General features: G+C 43.6%; 1 protein-coding gene and 1 long non-coding RNA gene across 4 annotated transcripts in view; both read left to right on the forward strand.

Moving 5' to 3' along the window:
• The window catches only part of LOC309521381 (tigger transposable element-derived protein 1-like), a 355,247-nt gene that overhangs the window by 131,622 nt on the left and 202,138 nt on the right, over positions 1-21,487 (forward strand). The gene's annotated exons all lie outside the window — the stretch shown is intronic.
• Positions 7,378-19,563, forward strand: LOC309521391. Of its 3 annotated transcripts, none has more exons than XR_014214645.1 (5): positions 7,378-7,527; positions 10,144-10,413; positions 12,136-12,284; positions 15,082-15,199; positions 17,482-19,562. It is a non-coding gene; the product is annotated as an uncharacterized lncRNA (long non-coding RNA). The 3 variants fall into 3 exon arrangements; XR_014214647.1 differs by lacking the exon at positions 7,378-7,527 and adding an exon at positions 7,535-7,697 and having other exon boundaries at positions 17,482-19,563; XR_014214646.1 differs by lacking the exon at positions 10,144-10,413.

Consider the following 21,487-nt stretch of genomic DNA (forward strand, 5'->3'; position numbering starts at 1 on the left):
CCAGAGGTCTGCACCTGTTGCTGATCTGCTATACAGCCAAGTTCAGGGTGTTACTGTTAGTATATAAAGCCCTTAACAACTTGGGCCCAGTTTACCTTATTCCATATGTGCCCACTCAACTGATTCAATCAGCACAACTGGCACTTTTGCAGGTGCCATGTGATACCCACCCCACATTGGTAAGAACTTGGTCACTTAATGTGGCATCACCAACACTTTGGAACTCCTTGCCTATATCAGGCAAGTGCCTTTATGTATTCTTTACAGCAGCAGCTGAAGACATTCTTATCTAGACAAGCCTTCTCAAATGTTTAGAAAGTTTTCATGAGTTTTCATTTGTTGTAGTCTATTCTATTGTGCTTTTAACTTGTATGTATGTTTTAAATCATGGTTGTAAATTTTTAGTGATAATTTTATTGTTTTATCTATTTTGTAAATCATTGAGTTTTTTCTACAATCAAGTGGTATATAAATTTTATTAAATACATACATACATACAGTATGGACTCAGGTCCAGGCTATCTCATACGAACCTGCCCAGGCTATGAAATATTTGGGAAGGCGCTTCTTTCAGTCCCGCCCCCTCACAGGCATGCTTGGTGGGGATGTGGGAGGGGACTTTTTCAGTGGCTGTTCCCAGACTTTGGGACTCCCTCCCTGGACAAGCTAGACTAGCTCCCTCCTTGTCTTTCAGTTGGCAGGTGAAGACTCCCCAAACAGGCTTTGGGGAACTGACTGCTTTTAAAGGAACGGGCTGGTTCTGAAATGCTTTTATTGCAATGATCTGTATGTTATCATATTTACACACACACATGCATGAACACTCCACCCCCATCTATTCTGCATGCAGTGCACTTTCACCACTGGTTAATGAAGCCATGTGGACACACAGCATTAGCCATAATCAACATCTGTTCTGTAGTTTCTTGATAAATCTTGTGTTTTGATGCTTTCCCCTCCATAGCAGCTTCCATCCCATTTGAAAACATAAACAATATGCAGGTATTCACAGCCCTTCTCCACCCACTGATGTGGACAGACTGCAGGTGACTTGGAAAGACTTCGAGTCGTACTGTTCTGTACAGCAACAAGCAAATGCAATTTGAGATGCAGCCCCCCCAAAATAAAAAATACCTTGCTGTGTTTTAAAGCCAGCAATATGTACTTAACTGAATCTTATACTGTCCCCATCTCTATTAAAGTATGCAAACACTTTTGCATAAATCTTCTGGGTTACATAATGATCCATCAGCACATTTATAAAGATGTTGCTGCAAGATCCATTTAAAAAGAGGTTTAGTGATTAGAGGAGGAAACCTGCACAGCTTTGCTTGTCTTGTCACCATTTTATAATTTCATAAAATAAGATTTGAATCACTACTCTTCGACCCTGCCTCTACCATCAGAAAAAGCCTCCCCCCCCAAAAAAAAAGTGGAAAGATTCACAGGACAAATATGGCAGCAGCCCTGGGCTCTGTTCATTATTAATTAGACTTTCTTTGGTGAGGAAAAGGGAAGAGGGAAGGAAGGAGGAAGCATAATTGCAAGCTTCCAGTCAGAACATTCATTATCATGATAATACAAAAGGGGGGAAAAGCAGGGAAAGGATGCCTGGCTGCCCTCCTCCGCCAGAATGTCTGCCTGTGCGCAAACATGTTCTAATTACTCTGCAGCGAAGTGTGTCATTTTCACATTTACCTCAGTGCCGAATGAGATTCGAAAGTCAAAGTTAAAAATAAAAAAAGGTTAATCAGTGCCTGCCTCCTCCAAGGATTAGGAAAGTCCAGCAGCAGCCCATTAATATGTTTCTTTTCCCTTCAGGCCTAAAACAGGCAAAACGACATTAAGGAGTCACAGCCCTGTGGATTTATAGCCCACACATCAATTTCTGAGGTAAATTTTGAAGCCCACGTAAGCCTGGTACTCAGTGCCTGTACGAGGTCAGCGCTAGCCTTCAGGTTTTGGAGAACCAGGCTGCTGATTTCAAAATTTACCCCAGAATTTGATCTGTGGGCCAGCTTCTTCCTCCTCTGTTTTGCAATCCTGCTTGGGGCAATCTCCAGAATCCATTTTTGCTCTTCTTCAGAATTTCCCGTTCCTTCAACTGGCTTCTGTTTATGTCACTCCCTGAGGTGGCCCAATCCCCTCAGATAAGGCAGGAAACGTGCCCACGGCCTGCGGGGGCTTGCTGATCTTCTGCGCCTTTATCATCCACACGTCAAGCAAATGATAAAAGAGCTATAATTTATAGTAATTATTAACAGAGGTCATTTGCAAAGTATTCAACACATGAGTCACATCACTTGAAGAATTGCCTTATTGTGCCAAAAAACAATAAATGGTTTCTAGTTGGGGCTGGACTAGAGGACCCTCTTGGGTCCCTTCCAACTCTACATTTCTATGATTCTATTAATCTATCAAAGAAATCTGTTGTGATTTTGTCTTGCTTCTTTGAATCTAACATAATCAGTTTTGCCATAACTACATATTCCTGTGGTTTAGTTACCGTTTAGCAAACGTGGGACTAGAAGACAGCTTCCAAACCTTTGTGCTATCAGGGTGGTTATACATGATGTTGCTTTCAATACATACTGTTTGCACCTGCTAAAGTTTTGGGGCAACCCCAAGGCTTCATTTCCAATCAGTAAAGACCCTGCAACTTCTTGATGAAATCCTGTGACAGTTTTTCTGTCCCACTTTCATTGCGCCATAGCCCTTCCCAATAGCAGTAATGTGGTAGCATCAGGAAAGCATCACAGAGCAACTAATAAAGCTGAATAAATCTACCACAAATGCACAATTATTGTGTGAAGAACATGTTGCAGAATCCACCCGCAATTAAACAGCAACTTGGAGGGTCCTTAGTGCAGCCTGTGCGCTGCAACAATTATTTATGAGACCAGCTCACACAAAAGCTTTGGTAAAAATAAAATTGCACAAGTTAACAAAAACAGTAGAGGATCCATTTCTGTTTAACTGCGTGATCTACACCACCCAGCAAATTTACATGCCTGACGTATATGACAGTAACAACCCTAACTAATAATTATTATCACTCCTAGCAGCAAACTCAGATGAGGCTAAAAGAAGAAAGGCCAGCAGCCATGGCTCTGCTCTCCTCCCCATGCTGCCTCCACAGTGGCCTCTCAGCAAACAGGAGGCTCTGCTGGTCTCCTCCCACCCCATGGAGGAAATGGCGGGGGCTGCCCTGTGCCCTCTGGGCTCTCCCGGGCTCTGCACCCACTCAGCCACTCCGCGTGGGCCACTTTCCCAACAGGAGGACCTTTGATTCCCACTTCAGCCCTGATTCCCTCCCTCTGGCTTGTTCCTGATGTCAATCTTCCCTCCCCTCTTCTTCGCTGGTGGGGCAGGTGTGCTGTTGTGGTTCACCAAATGTCTTGGGCTGGCCCTGGAGGGAGGTATCAGCATGCTCAAGGGAACCCCAAAGTTTTCGGGGGGGTGTGTGCATCACAGGACTTGTTACTGCCTCACTGCCTACCATATTAGGAGGCATGGCACAAAAAGTTTTATTTAGTAGTTCCCTCTCCTCACTTTACTTCTTCCTTCCCCACAGGGCGGATAAAAACAAGCATTACTGTTCTTCATTTAAAAAGAGATGAAACCAGAGCTGAATTCCCTGACAGGAAACAGATGACCTTTTGTTCTGGGAATATGCAGCGCTCTCCCTTTCTTTGACTTTATCACCGAATGAACCCAGCATGCATGAAAAGCAATAAGGCATGAGGCAGTCCTCTCTGTTTGGCTTAGTCACCGGCAATAACATTAAGTGGAGAGGCAAAGCAGGCGGGTGGGGGAGGCATTGGCATGAAAGACGAGGGATGTGCTGCAAGCTGTCCAGGCCACAGTAGCAGAAATGTGGATTGATAAAGCCACAGGTCTGGAAAAAACACCAGTTGTACTCGGGCAGTGTGTGGCAATTAGTATTTGTATACTTTGTGGGGTGGGTGGCAGCTGGCATCTCCTGACAGGAATCTGCCCTTATGGGTGATTGCCAGGTGGCACACATGGCTAATTTGATGCTCTGTGAGCGGCTGCAGCTCAACAGTTAGGAGGGCTGTGCAAATCTGTCCCTTTCAATTTCTCATTTTTCCCAAAATGAGTTTGGTTCTTCACATTTCCATATCACTTTGCAAACTTTTTCTTTAAAGACTCCTCACTAAAATTCAACGGCATTTTAGTGAGAATTTCTCCTAATATACACACTTGTACAATATTTTGCCTACTATGCATATTTTAGCACAGCAATTTCCCCATATACAATGAATTTTTGTATTGTATATTTGCATATATATTTTCACACAAACCTAGACAGCATCTTAAAAAGCAGAGACATCACCTTGCTGACAAAGGTCCGTATAAGTTAAAGCTATGGTTTTCCCAGTAGTGATGTATGGAAGTGAGAGCTGAACCATAAAGAAGGCTGATCGCCAAAGAATGGATGCTTTTGAATTCTGGTGCTGGAGGAGACTCTGGAGAGTCCCATGGACTGCAAGAAGATCAAACCTATCCATTCTTCAGGAAATCAGCCCTGACTGTCACTGGAAGGACAGATCCTGAAGCTGAGGCTCCAAGACTTTGGCCACCTCATGAGAAGAGAAGACTCCCTGGAAAAGACCCTGATGTTGGGAAAGATGGAGGGCACAAGGAGAAGGGGACGACAGAGGACGAGATAGTGGGACAGTGTTCTCGAAGCTACGAACATGAGGGAGGCAGTGGAAGACAGGAGTGCCTGGCGTGCTCTGGTCCAGGGGGTCACGAAGAGACAGACACGACTAAACGACTAAACAACAACAACAACAACAACAACCTGCCTTGAGACCTTATGGTGAAGTACAAGCTAGAAATTCTATAAATAATAATTGATATCAATAAACTCAAATTGAGCAAGTGCGCCATGGGGTCACAAAGAGTCGGACACAATTAAACGACTAAACAACAACAACAAATCATTTATTTATTTTATAGAATTTATATACTGCTTGATTGTTTAAAAAAAACCCTCAAAGTGGTTTACATAGAGTAAAACAATAATATTATGAGTAAAAACACTTAAATTAGCTGTTCAAATAATAATTAAAATTAGCAATGAGCTGAAAACAGATTAAAACACGTAGACATTCTATTTGTGCAGGCTTGTTGAAACAAAAATGTTTTAAGCAGGTGCCCAAAGAGTACAGTGAAGGCGCCCGTCTGATGTCAGTAGGCAGGAAGTTCCAAAATGTGAGTGCTGCCATACTAAAATTGATTTCTTAAAAATGTGGAACAAATATTACGTGGCACCTAGAACAGTGCCAGTTCTGCAGATTGAAGCAGCACACTGGGCATTTATGGGACAAGGTGATCTAACAGGTATATGCACACTTTACACTAGTATATGCATTTTTCAGCTCATCATTTGGCTGGAGAACTGATTTCCAAAATGCAGAGAAATTTGAATTTCTAAGGATGGCTTAGTTTCGGTCCGTGCATTGGTTTGGAAAGTGCAAATTAGGTACCATACTTTTCCGTGTATTAGATTAGGGTCCCCCCCAAAATAAAGTAAAAAATGGGGGAGGGGTCATCTTATACATGGGTAGTGCAGAGGGGGGATGGGCGATTGGTTGCATCCGGGAGCAGGTTCTAGCGATTGGGTGGGTGAATGGTGTCTGCTGCAAGGGCTGCTTTGGATTGGCTGCTGCTTTGTCAAATAGGTGGGTTATTAGCGGATGCTTCAAGCGCTACTTTGGATTGGCTGCCGCTTCAGCAATTCGGCTTCTGTTGCTTGAAATTGTTAGCGTTTGCCAGTTGGGTGAGTGATAGTTGGTTTGGCATTCCCACCCGCCCCAAAATCTGCTCATTTTCTTAAATTTGAGCCCCCCCAATAGGGGGCATCTTATACATGGGGGTGTCTTATAGACGGAAAAGTATGATAGGTTGTTTTTAAATACAAATGAATCAAATTTATTCTCCTGTCCCTAGAGGTAGGGCACATACTTTGCAGGGTCAATCCCTGGCATCTCAGTTAAAGAAGGAATTGGCAGTAGGTGATAGAAAAGCCCCACCTTTGCCTGAGATACTCCGCTTTGTACAGTGGTACCTCGGGTTACATATGCTTCAGGTTACATACGCTTCAGGTTACAGACTCCGCTAACCCAGAATTAGTATCTCGGGTTAAGAACTTTGCTTCAGGATGAGAACAGAAATCATGCAGCGGCGCAGCAGCAGCAGGAGGCCCCATTAGCTAAAGTGGTGCTTCAGGTTAAGAACAGTTTCAGGTTAAGAACGGACCTCCGGAACGAATTAAGTACGTAACCAGAGGTACCACTGTACTGGGAAACCAAGGCAGGGCAGTGCTATAGGGCAGAAATCCAGAGCCCCACTCGGCAGAAGCAGCACAACTGGGTTGGCTTGCCACATTTTGAAAAACGTAAAGCAATACATCTATCTGTCTAAAAAGCGTCACCCCACAATGAAATTAATAGCTCCAATGTCTTAAACTGGTAAGAGAGCTACAATGGTTCTCGGATTGAGATAGCTTTACCACAGTTGTCCATGCATGCAACCTCACAATTGGATTACTGCAATGCATTCTATGTGGGATTGCCTTTGGGGCTTTTCCGTCAGGTGATTTTGGTGCAGGTTGTAGTAGTTTGGCTGCTGGTGGGGGCAAGCTAGTGCCAGCATATAGCCAGTGGCGGAGCTTCATGCTCGGGGGGGGGGCGGAGAGCAGGCAGGGCGGGGCTGGCGCATATCCCAGGGGCGTGGCGCTGGCACCCCACCGGGATCACGCTGCCGGGGGCAGTGCGCTCCCCCCGCACTCCTCTTCCTCTGCCAGTGCATATAGCACCTTGCTTGTGGGATTCGCACTGGCTGCCAATTTGCTACCAGGCTAAATTCAAGCTGCTGGTATTGTTACAAGCTGCCCAATCCCTGCCAAGCCAAGTGCAGGATTCCAGGGGTCTTGGCCTTCAATCAGGGTCTGTGCTCATTTGCATAACTGAAGATGCAGCTTTATTTATTTTGTAAGGGGGGAGGACACCCACTCGCCATCATCCTCTGTCTGGCTCTGTCCAGCAGATTTGGAATAAAAGTCTCAACAACAGTTGTTTTAAATTACTTTCTTTTGACCCCCAGGGCTCAGAAAAATCTGTCAAAATGTTCAGTCATTTGAAAACTAGGAAGTTAAATAAAAAGTTAACATCAGGGAGTACCTTTAATGCGGTTAATGAGTATATTTAGCAAAATTGCAAAGAACACGCCTTTTTAATCTAATTTAATCTAATTTTAATCCAATTTAATCTAATTTTAAAAAATGTAAACTAAAACAAGTTTTCAGCACTTCCTTCTTAAATTCCTGCTTTTCTTCCAATGCAGTTTTTCTGTGCACACTCAGTAACATGGTCCACTGAGATGCTGGCCTGCCATCGTTGACCTTAGCCAGGTCTTTACTTCTCACAAATGACTGCTCTATGGCTCTATGAGTGCTGCATGGCTGAGCAAAAGAGACGAGCAGAGCCTCTTCGTAGGGTAAAATATTTCTGCCTCTTTTACTAGGTCTGCTATGTTCAGCTCTTTTAACTGCTCTTCGCTGATTTTCTTCTTCCACATGGTGTACCATAGTATAGCTTTGGAGCTGAAGTCTATCATTCAGTTGGGTTGCCGGTTGGATTGCTAGATTGCGCCACAATATCATCCAAGTGAGCTCAGCGAGCATTTCAATTTCAATTTCAATTATTATTATTATTTTAGTTTAGTATGTTTATTTACTTGATTTAGGGGGGTACCTGCCCTTGATCCCTGTCAACATAAATGGGCATGGTGAAACATGTGGATTTAAGTGGTCTCAGGCATGCTGGGCCTTATGCCCTGAGAGCTTCAAAAGCATTCCTCAGCACCTTTAAATGAACTGGGAAGAAGATAATAGGGAATGAGTGCAAGCATTGGAACGTTTGCTTAATGGCTCCCGATGACCCAACCTCATCAGAATGCTATAATACTAGCAGCACCCTTTCCAGTTAATTACATTATGTGGCAAAGGAAAATTATTGGCATCTTCTGGAGGGAAAGAAAAGAAAACCAACCAAAACCATCTATTATATTTAAAGGTTATATTCTCTTTCATCTGAAATTCATTATGGTCTCATAATTACGTTAACAGCTTTTTAAACCCTTGACTCTAGCAGCCCAATTAAGGCATTCTCTGAAAAGTGTTGGTTTGAACTTGGTAGGTGGGAGTGATGGAGGGTACCCAAGCTGGTACCCTCCAGATATTTTGGACTACAGCACTCATGAGTCCCAGTCAGCATGGAACTTCAAGTTCATTCTCTTACGTATGCTTTATACTCTTTGGGCATTTACACTTTTTTTTTTTTTATAATAATTTTATTGCATTTTTCCAAATTACAAGTAAAACAGAAGAAAAAACAGAACAAAAGAAAAGATAAGAAAAGAAAACAAAGGATTCCATTTCAATAACTTTTTTTCAAATTTCCATTGGACTTCCCCACATCCCCCGGATAATGCATTCTTGATAATAAAGTCATCAGCAAATTATACCCTTATTTCATATATTTCTTTATATTTTCAATTGCAATTTAAGTTTAAATCTCTTGTTCTCCATTTACTCTAAAAATATAACCTGATATCATTTTAACCCATTTAAACTTTGGTTCTTTCACAAATGTTAACAATTTCATAAATAATTAAATTTCGTTGCTGGGGCTAGCGTTCTGAATCATACGTCATCTTATGTTTCATACAACTTATAATACTTTTGCAAATAGTCTTTAAATTTTTTCCAGTCCTCCTCCATTGCCTCTTCTCCCAGGTCCCGGATTCTTGCAGTCATCTCAGCCAATTCCATATAGTTCATCAGTTGCGTCTGCCACTCCTCCAGTGTGGGCAAATCTTGGGTCTTCCAGTATTTGGCGATAAGGATTCTTGCTGCAGTTGTAGCGTACATAAAGAAAGTTCTGTCCTTTTTTAACACCTTCTGGCCGACAATGCCCAGAAGAAAGGCCTCTGGTTTCTTGGGAAAGGTGTACTTAAACACCTTCTTTAACTCATTATAGATCATTTCCCAAAAGGCCTTCAATCTTGGGCACGTCCACCAGAGGTGGAAAAATGTCCCTTCAGCCTCCTTGCATTTCCAACATTTATTGTCAGACAAATGGTATATCTTAGCAAGTTTGACTGGGGTCATGTACCACCTGTACACCATTTTCATAATATTTTCTTTCAAGGCATTACATGCCGTGAACTTCATACCGGTGGTCCATAACTTTTCCCAGTCTTCTGACATGATGTTATAACCAATGTCTTGAGCCCATTTTATCATGGCTGATTTAACTGTCTCATCCTGAGTGTTCCATTTAAGCAGCAAGTTGTACATTCTCGATATTACCTTGGTCTTTGGTTCTAACAGCTCTGTCTCAAGTTTCGATTTTTCCACCTGGAATCCTATTTTTTTATCTAGCTTGAAAACCTCATTAATTTGGGCATAGTGTAGCCAATTTTGCACCTTATCTTTTAGTTTTTCAAAGCTCTGCAATCTCCAATTACCTCCAATATTCTCTATTATTTCCCAATATTTCGGCCAATATGCCTCCATATTGGATGTTTTCCGAGCTTTGGCCTCTATTGGTGAAATCCACCTCGGAGTTTTACTTTCCAATAAGTCTTTGTATTTTTTCCAGACCATGTATATTGCTTTCCTGACAATATGGTTTTTGAACATTCCATGTGTTTTCCCCTTGTCATACCACAAATACGCATGCCAACCTAGCGAATTGTTGAAGCCTTCCAGATCTAGGACATCAGTGTTTTCCAAAGGGCATTTACACTTAAAGATAATAATTGTTGGGGACAATAAACTATTCCCATGCCTGTGTGTGTTGTTCTTGATCTGTAGTCCAAAACATCTGGAGGGCACCAGCTTGTGGAAGACTGGGGTAGCTATTTGAAAGGGGTAGTGATGGTTAAAGTGTGCTGGTGAGAAAGCAGTTTTTTTCCATGGAAGAAAAGTTCCTGGAGATGTCAGGGAAAGCAAACATTAATCTATGTTATCATAACCCCCACTGCAGCTACAAATCAGATAAAGTGAGGGAAAAGTAGCATCCTTGGCTGACAGTGTTGTTTTTTTAGATGGAGCCAGAGACGGCGGTTATAATGCAAACAAGGACATTTTAAAGATACTGTATGTTCAGACCATGAAGATGCTAACATATATGAGATACAACAATGCCCACACCTTCCTCTTGCTCATGACTTGTCTGGAGGAACAGCAGCCAACTCCTGGGGTGTGTGTGGAAGGAGAGACAAAGCAGATGGAGTGTCCTGGAAATGGGCATGGCTGACTAGCTGGCCAAGAGTGCTCCATTTCCACACTTCAACATTTTGATGCAGGTCCCACAGGTGAATCAAGAAATTTGAAAAGGATCACATATCTCGTCACCTCTTCACCCCAAAATAACATTTGGACCACTCCAAATTACAAATCCCTGTCTATGGAGATGGACTTAAAAAGTTCGCAGCCTCTCATTTCTGAAGCAACCGCACTGTGCGGTGACACGCTACTACTGTCCTTGCACTATTTTAAGCTTTTGGCCTCACTTTGTGAAAAGTAGTCTCTGGCCCGTGGAAGCTTACGTTGTGTTTATTTATTATTAAATTATTATCCTGTAGTTCCTCCCGAAGGAGCCCAGGGTGGGAAACAAGTGCTAAAACAATAAAAATATATTAGAAATGTTCTAATACAGATGCAGACTGGAAAGGTCTTACCTTAAAAGGCTTGGTGGAAGAAGAAGGTGTCCAGTGAGCTTCATAGCTGAGTGGGGATTTGAACACTAGTTCTCATGAGTCTGACACAAATTTATTATTTTTACCCCACCCATCTGGCTGGGTTTCCCCAGTCTCTCTGGGCGGCTCCCAACAGAATATTAGAAACACAATAAAACATCAAACATTAAAAAACTTCCCTAAACAGGGCTGCCTTCAGATGTCTTCTAAAAGTCAGATAGTTTTTTATTTCCTTGACATCTGATGGGAGGGCGTTCCACAGGGTGGGCATGATTACAGAGAAAGCCCTCTGCCTGGTTCCCTGTAACCTCACTTCTCGCAGTGATGGAACAGCCAGAAGGCCCTCGGAGCTGGACCTCAGTGAGGCTGAGTGATGGGGAGTGACTGCTAGATCTACTAATTCTAGGAAATTACAAAAATAATGGCTGCTTTTCATGCATACAGGCCTACCTCTCAAAAAATAGAAGCAAACAGGGTGGGATTAGAATCGGGGTTAGGGAAGAATCTGCAGTATTGAAGATACTGCTTAAGAAATGTCAAAATACACTATTTGCATCGCCTTGTTTCAATTAACTTCAGAGCTTCTCACAGTGGGAGGCCGCTCTTGATCAAAATAACACTTCATTCTGCTTGCCTTGTATTCTATTTTTTAAAATGCTTTTCACAGCTGATGTAATACAATGCACTCTGCACCCTGACAGTTGCTATTTCTGATGGGACCTGGGGCTGTGATTCAGAGAGTTGGCCCAGCTGCATTGTAAGCTTAAAGAATTATGCTACCACTTTAGGCCGTCTTTGTTTTCCCAAAAGAACCCTGGGAAGTGAAGTTTCTTGATAACCGAAAGTTGTTAGGGGCCCCTAGACCTGTCAGTAAGCTACAATTCCCATAGTTCCCTGGGAAGAGAGTTGATGGTTAAAGGACTCTGCAACTGTAGCTCTGTGAGGGGAATGGGGTCTCTTCAGAACTCGCAGTGCCCTTAACCCTTTAGGGTGGCATTGGCACTGCTTTAAATGTACAGGCTTGCTGAATGGCCCAGATGTGCATCATCCCACTGTTGACCAATTCTTGTTAAACAAAAGACCCTCCTCCAGTGCCAGGGCTATGTGTGTTGGCCCCAATCCCATAGAATGCAGAAAATCAGGACCAGCCCCACATCATCAGTGTCCCTGGTGAAGAGCGTCTTTGGCAGTCCCTCCAACTTCTGATTACATTTTTTTTATTGTGTATGTATAGCTCATTTAACAATTTTCATGCCAGATTTGCATGCATGATTTATCCCTGTCTAATAAGCCTGTATTTATTTGTGCCATATGAACTGTTTGAACTATTTGTTTCAGCTATTGATAATGACAGGCGTCCACACACCCCAAACCTGATATCCTCAGAAGTTACCTACATCACCTGCAGAAAACCCACAGAATGTAATCCTTGGCATAGATTCCACTTTCCTGGGAACATCATCTTTCATGTAGGAACCAATTAAAAGGTAATCTATAGTCCTGATGACAACAACAAAGATATGCTTGAGATTGAGTGTGGGTGATACCTTCTGAAACCTTAGAAGGCAGAGAGACACCTTAACACAATATCCACTGGCTGGAGGCAGGGCCCTATGTTTTGCTTGCCTTTCTCTCTCTTTTTAAGGAGACTAAATTATGCTAAATAGTTTTTTAAAAGCCAGGTTAGTTATACCAGACAAGGCAAAAAAATACCTCATTTGTGTTTATTAGCCGCATGCTCTAGTGGAATGGAAGCCCATCACAGGCCATACCCCAACATTACTTTGTTCTGCATAACTTTATCCTTTAGCAATTATTTTGAATTTTGTGTGTTTAATGAATGCCCAGAGTCTTGGCAACTTGTATGCTATGCCTCCAACTCAGCACTTTTGCATGCATTCTTCTGGAATTGTGGGACGAGCACACACATATACGGCTTGCATGTCACTTTTTTAGCAACTAACTATTTTCACTGATTGTGTGTATATGGAGTTCTGCCTTTTAAACCACTGCCTCCTCTTCTTCTAAGGCAGGACTCCACGTGGGCTTTCTCTTTCCTCCGTCAGGCACTGCTGAGTTGACAGATGTTACAAAACTTGGAGTCTGGCATTATTGTCATTCCACAGGCACCTTCAATCTCTCTATCAGAACCAAAGTGAGCACTGTGGCTCAGCAGTCATGGTGTCCGCACAGGGCCACTTCAAGGTTTTTAAACGAGGCCTCATTTGCTCCGCCTCCATGTTTTTCTGAACTAAACAGCTGTTTGACTAAGGTTCCCCCTCCCAGCAAGACCCCACTTTTTCTGCATTCCATCAATGAGTGGGATGACCCCCTAGAACTGCTTTCTTTCTCCCACCCCCTACTTTAAAAAAAAAAAATTATTAAATATTTTAGGTTACAAAAATATGTGCATTGTTACAAGTGAATAGTAAAGAGAACCTGCACAAGTGATGCTGACACAAAATCCCACACATACACTAAGCAGAATAGAAGCACTGCCACCTGACCCCCCCCACCATTCCCCCCACCATTCCCCCCACCTTTTCTTCCTAATGTAACACTAATGTCTCAACAAATGAAACTGATCTGTAGAAAATGTAACTTGAAAAAAGAGGCAGGGCACATACTTTTGTAAAAAATATGTTTAACATGTGTGTGTGTGTGTGCATTGTCTCTTTTTTCAAGTTGTGTTTTCTACAGATCAGTTTCATTTGTTGTGAGACATTAGTGCTACATACTGTACTGTGTTAGGTTAGGAAGAAAAGAGGGGGAGGGGGCAATGGTGAGTGGGGTGGGGTAGTTATGTCCCACCCCCTACTTGAGCACTTTCTCCGCCTGCCCTTCCAGCCTAAAACAAGGACAACACACACATCCAAGCTGGCTGCCAGCAGAATTTTCAGCTCAAATCCTTCCTTCTGAAAACCCACCTTTCCCGAAACTTGACATTAATCTTCATCCTCAACCAAAATAAATCCCATGGGCATTTCCAGCCATGAGGCAATTTGGTTTGTCATGCCAGAGTAAGTGGACTGTTTTGGTCACAATACTCATTTGCAGTGCTTTTTTTCTAAAAAAAATGTTTAGGGGTACTCTCATTTTCCTACTCATATTGAAATACTGCCCCTCAATGAGGCCAAACTTAGATTCACAAAATGTTTAGGGGTATGCGTACCCCTGCGTCCCTCCAGAAAAAAGCACTGCTCATTTGCACGCTGAGTGTCTTCTTTTCTGTGTTAGGAATGATCCAAAGTGCATAGGAAGGGGTGCATCAAAGTATATATCAGCCTCATGACAATGTTCTGTTTGTAATCCTCTGCGCTGTCACCTGGAATGAGCCTCAATAAGCAGCTGGATTCACTTCCAAATAAACATGCACAATTTTTCATATATGTGCATCCGTGTCACTCTCTTCATTCATTTGTTTGCTACCTTTGTCTGTCCCATTCAGATCTTCGCCTCGGTGGCTCCTTGATTGTCAACTTTAGATTATTAACTCCTCAAGGGTTTACAGAATTCTGAAACTAGCTAATAGCACTGTATAAAAGAAACATAAAACAGCCAGGTCAGTATTTTCAGCCTTGCACCAGAACCCATATGCATACCCCAAGTTCCCAAGCCTTTCCAGGCTACTATTCAAACACATCCCTAACATGGTTGTTCGGCCTGCCCTTGGAAAACCGACAGACATGATACAGATATCTGCATTTTTCCAGCTTTGGGAATCTAATAGAAGGTCTGGAGATGGAAGGGGGATTTAGGCCAGGAAAACGGGGCCTGGGGAAGATATATACAGTACATCCATTACCATAAGTACTATAGCTTCAATGCATTGGACAGTCAGAGGCAGTGTGCTACCGAATAGCTGCTGGAAAGCACAGAAGGGGCGAGTGTTCGTGTGCTCAGGTCCTGCTTGCAGGTTTCCCACAGGCAATCTGGTTGGCCGAGAAGAAGATGGGTCATTGGGCTAAGTCAGCAGGCTATTCTCCTGTTCATACATTATGTTCAATCAGAAACAGACATGCACAACCCAACAACTCTCCACATTTGGTGTTTTCAATCACTTCTGTTTTGCATCTTGCTCTGTGACTGCATGAACAACATACATTTGAAGTGTATGCCCCCCCCAATAGTAATCATGGGAACTGTAGTTTACTCCTCACAGAGCAACCATTGGCAGCACTCTTAGCAAACTACAGTTCACAGGAGTCTTTGGTTGTGTGTGCTTTAAATGTGCTTTAGATAGATGGCAAGATGTGATTATGATGTGCAAATCTGGTACCTCAGGGAAAGAGCTGCCCACCAAGTTGAACTGATCATTATCCTTGTGAGTGAGATTGACTTAACACAGGACTCTTCTGTTCTTTGCAACACGTGGTTCCATCTTTAGACCACATGGCATAAGGTAAGAAGTTTCCTACACAAAAACAGCACCAAACCGATGCTTGAGTGTACACTATCAGGGAGCCACAACACTGATAGTGAACATGCCTGTATGATATTCATGTTTGCAAGCAAATGTTCACATTTTCCATTTTTAGATGTGCATGGAAATGTTGGGTGCACACTAAAAATGAAATCTGTGAAGCAGGGCTCTACTCTTAGCCTGTGAGCTTTGCAAGCATGATGTGGACATGTACACTCTCCATAGCAAATGCATTACTCAACATTCCACATCGGTGAGCCGAAGAGAAAAAATATTTGGGCCAGGGTGAGCGGGACAAATTAATAACTCAACACTGCCCCCGCCCTCGCTGCAGGCTAGGCTGACAGCCAAACTCCCAAACTTAACAGTCATGGTTTTCCTCCCCTAACCCTGCCAATAAGCATCCGGATTCTATGCTAAATTAATTTTCCAGAAATTGGAAAGGCTTACATTGATGAATGGAATGCGGGCAGAGCAACTGAAACTCTCTCCAGCATCCTCCTGACTTAGCCTACTTTTCTGGGCCAAATACAACAAAACGGGTGGGATGGGGAATTAGATCCCATTTCAATTAAAAAACTGAAGACTGAGTTCCAAAGATCAGCCCATTCTGTAAGCTTGCACTGTTTACAAAAACTTACCTGGACAATGTCAAGGCTACTTGCGGGTGGCTCTGTGGTTTAACCCACAGGGCTTGCTGATCATAAGGTTGGCGGTTCGAATCTCTGCAACGGGGTGAGCTCCTGTTGCTCGGTCCCTGCTCCTGGCAACCTAGCAGTTCGAAAGCACGTCAAAGTGCAAGTAGATAAATAGGTACCGCTCCGGCGGGAAGGTAAACGGTGTTTCTGTGCGCTGCTCTGGTTCACCAGAAGCGGCTTAGTCCTGCTGGCCACATGACCCGGAAGCTGTACGCCGGCTCCCTGGGCCAGTAAAGCAAGATGAGCGCCGCAACCCCAGAGTCGGCCACGACTGGACCTAATGGTCAGGGGTCCCTTTACCCTTTACCTCAGGCTTCAATACATCATGCATGATACATATTTGCATGTATTTGCATAATTATGGGGGGGGAGAAGAGCAAACTATCCAGAGCCTCACCTCTTGACCATTGGAACATCTGCACACAGCAGTGTAGCAACCCCCACTGACACCTAGGGCGGACCAAAGTTGTTGAGCCATTGGCCATGACAAATCTGAATCAAAAATAAGTACAGTGGTACCTCGGGTTAAGTACTTAATTTGTTCTGAAGGTCCGTTCTTAACCTGAAACTGTTCTTAACCTGAAGCACCACTTTAGCTAATGGGGCCTCCTGCTGCTGCCACACCGCCGGAGCACAATTTCTGTTCTCATCCTGAAGCAAAGTTCTTAACCTGAAGCACTATTTATGGATTAGCGGAGTCTGTAACCTGAAGCATCTGTAACCCGAGGTATCACTGTACAAGCAAAAGGGGTATTGCACCTCAAATAACAGTCTCTGCATCTCCCTTAAAGTTCACTGCTATACAGTGGTACCTTGGGTTAAGTACTTAATTCATTCTGGAGGTCTGTTCTTAACCTGAAACTGTTCTTAACCTGAAGCACCACTTTAGCTAATCGGGCCTCCTGCTGCTGCCGCACCACCGGAGCACGATTTCTGTTCTCATCCTGAAGCAAAGTTCTTAACCTGAAGCACTATTTCTGGGTTAGCAGAGTCTGTAACCTGAAGTGTATGTAACCTGAAGCGTATGTAACCCAAGGTACCACTGTATTGTCCAGTGGCTCCATCCCCCTGCAGCCGAGGAACCGCACTGCCTCCTGCACTCTCCCCTGCCACCTGTAAACAAAACCCCTGATGCACAGCAGCAAGCATGAAACATTGCAGACCCCCTGTGCCGTAGTGGAGGTTGCTGCTCACACACTTCCGCTGCGCTTGCTGCTGGTGTGGTGGCTCCTCTATGAAACAGCTTTAAATAGCTTGTAGCAGAGTATCTTCCTTGTGGCAGACGACAAGAGACTTGTGCAAAATACTCAGTCAAGAGTTACTTTATTTCTTGGCTGGTTCACAAACATTTTAGTTGTGACTATATACAAAACTATTTACGTACCCTTTCCCACCACAGTATAAACTCACAGTATGTGGGTACTCTTTCCTCCTGCAGGGAAGTGCAACCTGCAACTTCCTCCTTTTTCTTTTCAGCTGTAACCAATCAGCCTAGAGTGTCACTCCTAACCTTTAAAGAAAACTTATTTAAAGCTACAAGCACCTTTTTCTGTTTCTTTGCAGAATGACTTCCTAACATGCTGCCCTATGGACCACCATAGTCTGCTCAGTGCAGACCGCTCCCTCCGCTCCTGGCTACTGTCTGGAGCCTGAGGTTCCACTGAGCATTGCTCACCACTAGCCATTTTTCAGGCTCACATATGCAAGCACAATGGCAAGAAACACAACTTCTGACATAGTGAAGTAGCTGCTGTTCAGCTGTGTGGCTGACAAATGCACATTGGCGCAAGTCTCTCAGGTCAACCAAAAAGATATGACAGGAAAGGCAGGAAAAGGAATGGGGAGGGATGAAGAAAACAAAGTCCAGGTACCCAAACTTTCCAGGTCCACTTTACAGCTACCAGAGCAGATGGCGAGAACATGGAACTGCAGGTGCAGCTATCAGTCCAGCCAGGATAAGGTAAGATGAGGGGCTGATGGGATCCCACATGACCCTATAAAACTTCTGAGTCTAGAACGGTCTCAGCAGTTTGTCTTTTGGATAAAGAGCAAGCTGTCAGCAGACTTTTAGTTGGCCACAGTCCATCTTTCTCAACAAAAAGCAGCGGAATGTGGGTCCGAAGCAGGTGAAGTCAAACTGCTGTGTTAGCAGCACGGAAGTGACCTCCCCAGGGCACATGCCTGGGCAGCGTGTCTGGAAGTCCTGAGCTGCCCAGATGACAAGACTCCCCTCTCGGACTCACTGAGGTGGTCCAAAGGAAAGGAAAGCAGTACGTTTGGCACCAGCTTGGCTATAGGAGTTGCTGGAAGGAAGCGTACAAGGCACCATCCAACCATCTTAGTGACTTCACTCTGGATTTGTGTAGGGTTTGCTCCTTAGCCTTTTCTTCTCCTGAAGATGTCCTGCAAGGCAAGAGGTACAGATTCTCCCCTCTACAACATGCACACTAACCGCCTTCTTGACTCAGTGTCTGTCTCATCTTCTCACTCTACCGGAGCCTGTCTTTGCGTGCAGAGAACGTCCCTAACTGACTGAGGGTTTGAGACCCATTGGCTACCCTCACCTGGTTTGGTTGTCCAGCCGAAGCCGATCCTGGAGTGTGGCCGCTTTCACACACTGACAGCTTCTAGGAGCCACAGGTGAGAGCTGAGTGCAGGGTGGGGACCAAAAGTGGAAAACTATCCCAGAAAGAGCATGGCATGTCCCCCACCAGAGGTACTACCCCTCCTCTAACACGCCAAACACCTCAGTTAGCAACTATCCCTACTAGATCCCTGTAGGATAAATTAACACCTAGTCAGCCCTGGCATAATGTGCATGTTTAAAATCTCCATCTCCCCACACCCTGTCACAGCAAGGGGAAGGGGAAGACGGAACATGCCTTCCTTTATTTATGATCAAATTATTCTAACAGAAAAGAGAACTTGATCTTCTGCCCTGTAATAGCTTTTTGGTGTGCCTCTCTGTGAAGAGCTCCGTTTTTAACCTTCAGACCATGATGAGTGTTTTTGATTCTCCCCTTGCAGGCTTTTAGACAGCCTGGTTTCAGCTAAATGTCCTTTGGAAGTACTGACACAGCTGAGCAAATCTCCCACTGGAAGGTGCCCTGTGTTCTAAGTGTGGCAGGAAAAGCGCTGTGGTGCCCTTTCATTGTCATGATCAATTACCATGAAGCAAAATTCCCCACACAGCTCCTTTGAGGGGAGGGAGACCATTCACTTCATGGTTAGTGCTTCAAATGTACTAGTTCGATTTTTCAAAGTTCACTGAACTACTTCAGAAATCTCTGAACTACCCCTGCAATTAGTTTCTGTAACTGCTGGGTGAACTGAACGTGAATTAAATTTGTTTTGGGGAAGAAATTTGGATGATTTCTAGTTCATCTTCAAGTTCATTCTCCTATGTATGCTTTATACTCTTTGTGCATTTACACCCAAACACTGTAATTGTTTGGGGAAATAAACTATTCCCATGCCACTGTGTGTGTTTTCATGTTTTTCTTGATCTTCTTAAGTATATTTTACACTTCAGCACAGCAGCTTATAGCATTCTGAATTCTGAAAAAGAATAAATGCCAAGGATCATTTGGATAAACTTGAACTGCAAACTAAACACAAACCAAAAAAGTTCATTTTGTAAAAGGATGACTGTGAAGTGGAATTAGTCCCTTTTTTGGACATGTCCTTGAATGAGAACTAGTTCCTCTTTAAAATAAAATTTCTAGGTTCTGTTCATCATATCCACTAACAAAAGAGGATTGGCTCTTGTGTTGCTCCACCTCTCCCTGACAACCTGGAGAGCAAGAGCATAAATGGAAATGCCTTACAGGGTTGCTGTAAGCATGGTTTCACCCTCAAGTTGCTTTTGCCAGTCTTCCAAGCATGCCTTTACTCCCATGGTGCAGCTAAGAGCCACGCATGGGCATCGAAGTGTACCGCCAAATTCCCTGCTGGAAAAGCTGGATTCTGCAACGTGTGTGTGTGTGTAGACACATACACATTTGCAAATATGAATAACCTTGAATAGCTCCTCTTACAGAGTCACCACCTGCAGATCACAAAATATGTGACACCAAAAAGGACACTAATTTGCAATTTATTTGAATACATTAATCTATATGTGTACATTTCTTCCAATATACTGTACATATTTCTGTATGCAGTTTTCCCTAAAATGTACATATTTGCAAAGCAGTTTCCTCATATGTAATGCATTTTGGTATGTCATTTCCTATAATATATGCATCTTTGTGCACACTTTCCGCTTGTATTTATAGAGTTTATAGAGTTGGAAGGGGCCTCAAGGGTCATCCAGCCCAACCCGCTGAGATGCAGGAATCTCAATTAAAGCATCCATGACTGATGGCTATTCAACCTCTGCTTAAAAATCACCAATGAGGGAGAGGCCAGCACCTTCCAAGGGAGTCCATTCCACTGTTGAAGGGCTCTTACCGTCAAAAAGTTTAATCAGAATCTCCTTTCTTGTAACTTTAATGCAATGGTTTGGATCCTACCCACTGCAGCAGGAGAAAACAAGCTATCTCAATCTTCCATGTGACAGCCCTTTCACTATTTGAAGATGACTCTCATATCTCCTCTCAGTCTCCACTTTCTCAGGCTAAACATACCCAGTTCCTTCAAGCGCTCCTTGTAAGGCTTGGTTTCCAGACCCTTGAACATCTCGCTTGCCCTCCTCTGCACACATTCCCACTGCTCAATATTCTTCTTAAATTGTGCTGCCCCAAACTGGACACAGGACTCCAGGTGTCGTCTGACCAAGGCAGAATAGAGCGGTACTATTACTCCAAAGTGGTGTGGATTTTTCCAGGCCTTATGGATGTAAATATGCTATATACTTATATAAATTGCATGGGGAAATTCCTGGTAAAATCTCCAGATGGGATTTCCAGTACTGTAGTTGTTTCGGAAAGCATGAAGTAGGTAAATTCACCTTTAAATGCAAACTGAATCCCGTGTCTCCCTTCATGAGAGCTGGAGTCCTTCCCAAGGCCAACCATCTGGCCTCAAGATCAGCACCACTTCTGGACTCCATGGTCCTCCCTACCTCATTGGACTCTTGATGTAAGATGTGTGGAAACGGAACTCTTTTTTTTTTAAAAAAATAGTTTTTATTAAATATTTAAACAAAACATATTATCCAAAAAACATGTAATCCTTAATTTTCCCCCCATTTTCCTCCCTCCCCCCACCCCCCCACCCCGACTTCCCTCAATTCCAGTCTTTGGTTTCTCTGAGATTTAGTGGTCTCCTGAACACCAGGCCCTCGGTGCCTATTGTAGACGTAAATCAGATTCCAGATTCCAGTCAACAAGATGGAGCTTAGCAGGCCCTGTGTAAACTCCAAGTTTTCCAGTTTGTGAACTGAAACATGCAGTCCTGCCTCAGAATAGCTGAACATGCATATCCAAATCTCCTAGCTGGCTGCTGACGAGAGAGTCCTTGTGCCAGAACCATCAATGCAAACAACATTTCTCAGCTTTTATGATGTGCCTTAGGCCTCAGCTGCTACTGACCTGATGCAGGAGAAGAAAGAAGCTTTTCAATCCTC

This window comes from Podarcis vaucheri, assembly GCF_965113315.1.
Source record: "Podarcis vaucheri genome assembly, chromosome: 16".
NCBI classification, from domain to species: Eukaryota; Metazoa; Chordata; class Lepidosauria; order Squamata; family Lacertidae; genus Podarcis; species Podarcis vaucheri.